Consider the following 9,349-nt stretch of genomic DNA (forward strand, 5'->3'; position numbering starts at 1 on the left):
TTTCCTAAATTCCACATATGAGTGAAATAACATTGCATTTGTCTTTCTCTGACTTATTTTGCTTAGCACAATACTCTCTAACTCCATCCACATCATTGCAAATGGCAAGATTTCATTCTTTTTGATGACTGAGTAATATTCCACTGTGTGCATATGTATGTATATATGCATATGTATGTATGCGTGTGTGTGAGAGAGAGAGAGAGTGTGTGTGTGTGTGTGTATACACACAACCCACATCTTTATCTATTCATCTGCTGGGTTATATGGTAGCTCTATTTTTACATTTCTGAGGAACCACCATACTGCTTTCCAGAGAAGCTGCATCAGTTTGCATTCCCACCAATGTGAAGGGTTCCCCTTACTCTCCATCCTTGCCTACACCTGTTGTTCCCTGATTTGTTAATTTTAGCCATTCTTACAGGTGTGAGGTGGTCTCTTACTATGGTTTTAATATGCATTTCCCTGATGATGAACTATGTTGAGCATCTTTTCATATATCTGCTTGCCAACTGAATGTCTTCTTTGGAAAAATGTCTATGTATGTCTTCTGCCCATTTCTTTTTTTAAGATTTTATTTATTTATTTGAGAGTAAGCAAGAGAGAGAGAGAAAAAAAGAGCAGGGGGAGGGGCAGAGGGAGAGGGAGAAGCAGATTTACCAATGAGCAAAGAGCTCAATGTGGAGTTTGATCCTGGGACTTCAGGATCATTACCTGAGCCAAAGGCAGATGCTTAACTGACTAAGCGACCCAGGCACCCTGTCTTCTGCCCATTCTTTAACTGAATTGTTTATTTTTTGGGTGTTGAATTTGAGAGTTTCTCTATAGATCTTGGATACTAATCCCTCATCAGATATGTAACATAGCCCTGGAAGTCTTAGCTTCAGCAGTCAGACAACAAAAAGAAGTGAAAGGCATCCAATTCAGCGAAGAAGAAGTGAAATTTGACTATTTGCAGACAATATGACACCTTATGTAGAAAACCCAAAAGATTCTACTAAAAAATTGTTAGAACTGATATATGAAATCAGAAAAGTCACAGGATAAAGATGCAATACACAGAAGCCTGTTGCATTTCTATACACCAACAACGAAGTAGAAGAAAGAGAAAGTAAGGAAACAAATTCATTTATAACTTCACCCAAAATAATAAGAAACCTAGGAATAAACCCAGCCAAAGAGAAAGAAGATCTATACTCTGAAAAATACAGAACAAAGAAACTGAAGAGGACACAAATAAATGGGGGGGGGAGCCCTTGTTCATTGTTTGGAAGAATAAATATTATCAAAATGTCTATTCTACCCAAAGCATTCTATATAGTTAATGCATCCCCTAGCAACATACCACCAGCATTTTTCATAGAGCTAGAAAAAACAATCCTAAAATTTGTATGGAACTACAAAGACCCTGAATAGCTAAACTAATCCTAAAAAAGAAAAGTAAAGCTGGTAGCATCACAATTCAAGACTTCAAGCTCTATTATAAAGCTGTGATTAGGGCACCTGGGTGGCTCAGTGGGTTAAAGCTTCTGCCTTCAGCTCAGGTCATGATCTCAGGGTCCTGGGATCAAGTCCCGCATCGGGCTCTCTGCTTGGCAGGGAGCCTGCTTCCTCCTCTTTCTCTCTGCCTTCCTTTCTGCCTACTTGTGATTTCTCTCTGTCAAATAAATAAATAAAATCTTTTAAAAAACCATTAAATTATAATGTCCCATTAGTTTCAATAACTGATCGTTTCTCTCTTTATCATTCTTTTCTCTCAAACTGGGAACACACTAGGTATGAGCATAAATGATATCTACGTGACTCCCACTGTGTACAAGCTGCTGAAAGTCATGCTCCAGAGAGGAGTGCTTATCACCAGTTCTCACATCTAAAGCAAATGAGGCACCAGCATTTAAATATTTGCACCAGCAAATAAAGTTGCCCCCCACTCACAGAGCTAGAAAGCTAGGGGGCATGGTAGGTAAACCCGGAGTCCCTGCTGCACGTTGCCTCCATGCTTGTCTCAAAGCCCCGATTCCAAGGCAGGCTTGTTCTCAGCTATGTCACTATTGTGACAGAGAAATAAGACACATGCATGAGAAAAAAATCCTAGTAACACAAGACAAATAGGTTAAGCAACTGACAACAGTAGTGAGGATAAGATGTCCTGATGGGGTTTAGAAGACGAAAAACCCATCTTACTCTCCATTCCTGCTTCCCCAGAGCCTTTGTCTCACCATCTTTACAAATCCACATTTAATCCAACACAGGTTAAACATGTTCTAAAAGCCCATACTACCTCTGCTTAACTCAGTTTCCCTCACACTGCTCTGTCTAGCAGTCACCAAGTCGCCTGAGCAAGGCATGGAGCAAGAGAACCTTCCTTGACCTTATTTTGTAAATGCAGGGTAGAGAAATGCAGCATGATAGCTTGAAACAGAACCTACACCCAATAGAAAGTAAATTGTTACAAATAAAAATGACCAAATTTCACATTTCTGTATGAGAAAATGGATTCTAGAAATAATCATGACTTTCACAGAATATGATATTTGCTCTCTCCTTATTTTTTTATTAGATAATAATAGGTCTGACTTTCCATTTGAAATAATCCTTGAAATTGCATTTCCTATCTCACTTTTCTTCATCAGTCATGCTCTTTGGAAATCGGCAGTGCACATGCTGGCTGGACTGCATAGACATGAATTCCTTCTTAATTAAGAGTTATGGCCTATCACACAAAGAAAAGAAAAATTGTCTTTATTGAGATCTGCATTTTGTCTGTAGCCCTAGACGTTAATGCCCAATCCTCAGGGAATCTCAATCTCCTTCTTTCTAGGTTTGGAGGACTGCACATTTTGAAACTCATCTTGATGCTCCATGGCATCTTTTTCCTTCTTCCTGTCCCTCCCCTCTGCTTTGTTCCTGGATTGGTATATTTGCTTCTGACACTCAGCGATGTCTTCCTTCCAGTGATGTATCCTCCACACTCTAGTTCCCAGAGTAGGCTACATACTGTTGCCTCAAAATCAACATGTTGCAATGTAATTCATCTTTTCCTCTAAATAGACTTTTTCCTGAGGCTTAAAACCATTCCCTTATCTTTTTAATGGGCCCCTGACCTGAGCTCAGTGGCCCCAGGGCCACTCTCTTAGTTAAAATTGAGTCTTATTTCTTCTTCCAAAATAGCTCTCAGATTACTTCTTCCTTCGTTATGTTTAATGTCTTCAAGGGCCTTCATACCCTTACAAATTCTCAATAATAGCCTCCTGGTGACAAGACACACAAATTGCAATGATTCTAATGAAAGAGAGCCAGTGGATACCCAATCTCTAATTATAAAATCTGGGTTAAATACAATTAAATCACATACTATTAAGAGTATTAAAATAAAAGTACTCCATTGAAAGTCACCTCTTGGGGCACCTGGGTGGCTCAGTGGGTTAAAGCCTCTGCCTTCAGCTCAGGTCATGATACCTGGGATCAGGCCCCGCATTGGGCTCTCTGCTAGGCGGGGAGCCTGCTTCCCTCTCTCTCTCTCTCTGCCTGCTTCTCTGCCTACTTGTGATCTGTCTGTCAAATAAATAAATAAAATCTTTTAAAAAAAAAAAGTCATCTCTTGGTGTTTCTATAAGCCATATGTATTTGCCAGTTAAGAAAAAGTATTTTTTTAAAAAAGCCTTTTGATTGGATTAGCTAGGTTTTACCAATACAAATCTTTATCAGCCTTAAATATGGATTAATTTATGAAGATGCTCTTGTAGGGATAGTGGTGGGAGATGGACAGGACTAACTTGAAAAAACATAGTGTGTCATGGTGACCTTTGAGAAGGAAATGCAAAAAATATTGTTCTTAGAAATCCAGAATCTAGTTGTCTAAATTTCTATTTACACCTGCAATTCCTTGGTCACCAGAGATGCTTAAAGCCATCCCTCTGGAATGTCCATCTCTTCTTCCACCAAGTGAAAGCCATTAGTTAAGTGAAAGGAATAACTCCTTCTAGAGACCAGATTAGCATGTAGTTATGTAGCTTTGAAACCTTCCTTTGCAAAAAGACATTATATTAAGACACCAGCACTACCATTTGACACCCTCCTCCTGATCAGGTAAGTAAGAGGAGAAGAGAATGTTTTTCCTTAAAAATCAGTAGAAAACAACTCTATAAAGTAACATGTAATAACTTTGGAATTCTTATGTCTTTATTTCTTCTATAAACCACTTATTTTACTCTAAATTGCACTCCCCAACACTTGAGGAAGGAAGAGAGGCAAAGAAATCTAGATCTGACTGATTTTGTTATCGATTGCTCTATAGTTTTGGGAGAATGAAAGGCTCCTTAATAATTACACTGCAAGTTTCACATTAGGTTGATTTGCTGTAGATGACCTTGGACTTCACCACAGTTGCTTATGTAATTCTAATTTTTAAAACTAATGTTTTGAAGTAACTCTAGAGTCATATACAGTTACATGAAACAATGAAGAGGATGCAGTACACGTATGACTCAGTTTCCCCAATGGTCATCTCATGCACACGGATAGCACAATACCACACTAAGATACTGACATTGTCAAGATACAGAGCATTTCTTTTGATCTTTGAATTCTCAAAATAACCTAAAATCCATAAAACCATCAAGTTTTCATTCTAATTAAAATTACCTTTAAAACCCTTTTATCTATTGTTAGGGGTTCTAGAATAAAAGAGGTAGAAAGGGCAAATATTTCCCATCATCCACTCCCACAATTGGGGAGCACAATTACCTAGCATTTACCCTGATCTGTTGTGTTATCTTCTAGAAATGCTATATTTGGTTTGTAATTAGCATTCCAATGAGGTAGAATTACAAGGTAACCTCTCTTAAGCGTCTAACATTTATTTGAAGGTACCCATTGATTTGATAAGATATCAAACTTACATGTCAAATGTTTCCATTTTCCTTAAAATTGATGATTACTACGTGGAGATACTGATAAATTTTACAGGACACCTAATTCATTTTAGCACACTTATTTTTCGCCCAAACAGCTGAATATAACAGAATGCAGGTCCTGGAGTGTAAAATTCCTTATAAGATATCTTATTTTCAGATAATGTCTTATTTATCTGTTAGTTGTCATGGTGGAGATACAAGTACTATGCTTCATATATCACCTTGAAATATTTTTTAAAAACAAAGCCTTACAAGGTAACTTAATATATGGTACCTTCTAGAAATTATTACAACTCTACTATATTTAAAATTCTTTGGACAAGTTAAAAAAAAAGATTTTTTTTTAAAGATTTTATTTATTTATTTGACAGACAGAGATCACAAGTAGGCAGAGAGGCAGGCAGAAAGAGAGAGAGAGAGGGAAGCAGGCTTCCTGCGGAGCAGAGAGCCCGATGCGGGGCTCGATCCCAGGACCCTGAGATCATGACCGGAGCCGAAGGCAGCAGCCCAAACCACTGAGCCACCCAGGCGCCCCTAAAAAAAAGATTTTATTTGTTAAAGTGTTAAAGGACTATCAATTCTACAATATAATTTAAAACATGACATTTTTGAGTATTTTTATGGTGATGAATACATATTACATAAAATTTGCTATTTTAGACATTGTTTAGCATATTGTTTCATGGCATTGAGTATAGCCATATTATCATGCAACTGTTACCACATCCATCTCTCTTCTTCCCAAATTAAAACTCTATATCCACCAAATACACTTTCTCATATATATGTAGTATATGTTGAATAAATACAGTAGAATATTATTCAGTGTTTAAACAGAAAGAAATCTACAAAGCTATAGTGATTAATACAGCATGGTACTGGAACCACAGATGCAAAAACCAATGGAACAGACTGGAGAGTCCAGAAATAAACCCACACTTTAATGGTCCATCAGTCTATGACAAAGGAGGCAAGAATACACAATGGGGAAGGACAGTGTCTTCAACAAATGATGCTAGAAAAACTGGACAGCCACATGCAGAAGAAGGAAAGTGGACCACTTTCTCACATCATGCAAAAAATAAACTTAAATGGATTAAAGACTAAATTTAAGACCTGAAACCACAAAATTGCTAGAAGAAACATAGGTAGTCATCTCTCAGACATCCGCCTTAAAAGGTCTTCAGGGTCTGTCACCTCACGTGAAGGAAACAAAAGTAAAAATGAATTGTTGGGACTACATCCAACTAAGAAGCTTTCACATTATGAAAGAAGCCATCAACAGGACCAAAAGGCAACTTATGAAATAGTAGAAAATATTTGCAAATGATATATCTGATAAATGATATATCCAAAATATTTAAAGAAGTCATATAGTTCAACACCAAAAAAACCCTAAATAATCCGATTAAAAATGGGCAGGAGATTTAATAGAGATTTTTCCAAAGACATCCAGATAGCCAACAGACAAATGAAAAGATGCTCAACATCACTCAGCATCAGCGAAATACAAATAAGAACCACAATTAGATACCATCTCACACCTGTCAGAATGGCTAAAATCAAGAAATCAAGAAATAACAAGTGTTGGCAAGGATGTGGAGAAAAAGGAACCTTCATGCCTTGTTGGAGGGAATGCAAACTGGTACAGTCACTGTGGAAAACAGAGTGGAGAGTTCTCAGAATTTGAAAACAGATATATCATGTGATCTAATGATTCTAATACTGGGTATTTATTTAAAATGAAAACACTAATTCAAAAAGACATTTATTGCACCTGTATATTTACTGCAGCTTTATTTACAACAATCAAGATATGGAAGTGCCCCAAGGGTCCATCCACAGATGAATAAAGATGTGGTGTGTGTGCATGTGTGTGTGTGCGTGTGTGTGTGTATATATATGCATGATGTAGTATGTATATATAAACACATGTGTTTCCACAAATGCACCTGTACTCATCAGGTGCTACTTGGTCATCAGGTGCTACCTGTGTATACACACACACACACACACATGCATACATATATACACACACACACACACATAATGTGTATGTATATATAATATGTATATATATGCATGATGTAGTATGCATATATAAACACATGTGTGTATGTGTATATAGATGTATGTATATGTGTGTGTATATATGTGTGTGTATATACATATATATATATATATATACACACACTTACATACATACCACATAATGGAATATTACTTAGCCATAAGGAATGAAGTCTTGCAATTTGTGGCAACACAAATGGACCTAAAGAATATTAAGCTAAGTGAAATAAGTCAGGCAAAGAAAAATAAACATCATATGATTTTACTTATATGTGGACTCTAAAAAATGAACAAACAAATGGAAACAAACTCATACAAACAGAAGACAGAATGGTGGTCGTCACAAGGTGGGCAGTGTGGAGAGATGAAAAAAATAGATGAAAGGGATTAAGAGGTACAGACTTCTAGTTGTAAAAAAAAACAAAATAAAATAAGTCACAGGGATGAAAAACACAGCACAAGGAATACAATAAAAAATATTATAATAACTTGCTGGGAGATGGTAACTACATTTACCATGGTGAGCATTTCATAATAGGTAGAATTCTGGAATCACTAGGCTGTATGTCTGGAGCTAAGGTGACATTGTCAACTATACTTCAACCACGCAAGATTCAACTAGTCAGCCCATGAATGAACCCTGAAGACTTTATGCTAAATCGGATTTGTTTTGCTTGTAACTTTTTTAGGAGCCCTGCTCTAACCACTGCCAAAGTAGTGTGCAGTTGGCATGACTACTTGGGGAATTACCCCACAGATAAGGTAGATATTTGAGTAGGATTTCTATCAACTCCTCTTTTTCACCTGAGCACTTAAATGACTCATTCTAGGTTTTCAGGGCAGCTTTGATTTTCAAGTTCCTTGCCTTGTTTCCACAAATGCACCTGTACTCATCAGGTGCTACTTGGTCATGAATTCTGGCACAGAAAATGTAGCCCTATGGGATCTATGTAAAAACTATGAAGTCTTCCCAGCAATCTGACTTTGTGTAATGAAACAAAAATGCTAGATTCTTTATTTCAAGACTCTAAGTGAACCTCGTGATTATTTATAAGGGGGAAAAAAAAAAGGAGGGGGAAACCCTAAGACAAAAGAGAAAGCCAATGACCAAGTGCTTTGCTTTAGGGGTTAAAAAAGAAATATATGTATAAATATCTATAACAGAGAATGGTCCCATATCATGGGGGCCAATAGTATTGATCTAATAATCAGCAAATAATGGTTAGTTTTAAACAGTGTTGCAAGGGGTATGTTCATTATTGTTGAAGCAGCTGACAACAACATTCCAACGATCCTTCAAGAAGCCACTACTCCTATTCCCCAGTGGTTCTAGCAAGTTGAGTCCATCCTCCAGGCCCAGAAGCTGACAACTGATCTATGGGTGATGGAGCACATTTCTTGTCCATACACACAGTAACTGGTTAAACAACACATATGATTATCTGAGTCCAACCTGAACTGGGGGTCACCCATGTAAGGAAAGATGTTCAGGCAAGTGTCACCCTTCCTACTAGATTGTCATATGGTAGAATGTAAGCCTATAGAGATCAAAATCCACTGTTGCCACATAACACGGGAAGAGCCTCCCCACTCCCTGAAAATCAAGTCACCATGTATTAATCATTATTTTCCAGAGAACTGGAACCAATAGAGAGTATAATGTATAAATACTGTGTGTGTACACACACGCACACACACACACACACAGCTGACCTGCAAACAATACAGGGGATGGAGTTTCTGACCCCCGCACAGTCAAAAATCCTTGTAGAACCCTGACTCCTCCAAATCTCAATTACTAACAGCCTACTGTTAATCTGAAGGCTAACAGATAACCTATGAGGTTATTTTGTATATTGTATACTGTACTCTTCCAATTAAGTTAGAGAAAAGACAATGTTATTAACAGAATTATAAGGAAGAGAAAATGTATTTATAGTACTGTGAAAAATCTGCATGTAAGTGGACCTGCACAGTACCAACTTGAGTTGTCAAGTCAACTGTTTAAAGAGAGAGAGAGGAGAGAGACAGAGATTATAAGAAAACTCACAAGGCATTGGAGGCTGACAAATCCCCAGATCTGCAGTCAGCAAGCCGGAGACCCAACAACACTGGTGGTATAATTCCCATCTGTAACTGGGGTTTAAGAACCAAGAGAGCTAGTGTGGTTCTGGGCCAAAGTTCAGCAGACTTAAGACCCAGGAAGAGCTCATGTTTCAGTTTGAGACCAAAGGAAGGAAAAAATTAACATCCCAGTGCAAAGGCAGTGAGCAGCACGAATTCCTCTTGCTCAGACATTTTTCTTTTCCTTATTCCAGCCTTCAGCTGACTGGATAAAGCCTACCAGATTAGGAAATACAATC

The 9,349-nt window shown here is 37.6% G+C and overlaps 1 long non-coding RNA gene across 1 annotated transcript in view; it reads right to left on the reverse strand.

The window, feature by feature from the left end:
* The window catches only part of LOC132015192 (uncharacterized), a 500,917-nt gene extending 491,805 nt beyond the window's left edge, over window positions 1–9,112 (reverse strand). Inside the window, exon 1 of the long non-coding RNA XR_009403579.1 lies at window positions 9,037–9,112. This is a non-coding gene — a long non-coding RNA (uncharacterized LOC132015192). The remainder of the gene's footprint in view (window positions 1–9,036) is intronic.
* Window positions 9,113–9,349: the final 237 nt, after the last annotated feature.

This window comes from Mustela nigripes, chromosome 4 (assembly GCF_022355385.1).
Source record: "Mustela nigripes isolate SB6536 chromosome 4, MUSNIG.SB6536, whole genome shotgun sequence".
NCBI classification, from domain to species: Eukaryota; Metazoa; Chordata; class Mammalia; order Carnivora; family Mustelidae; genus Mustela; species Mustela nigripes.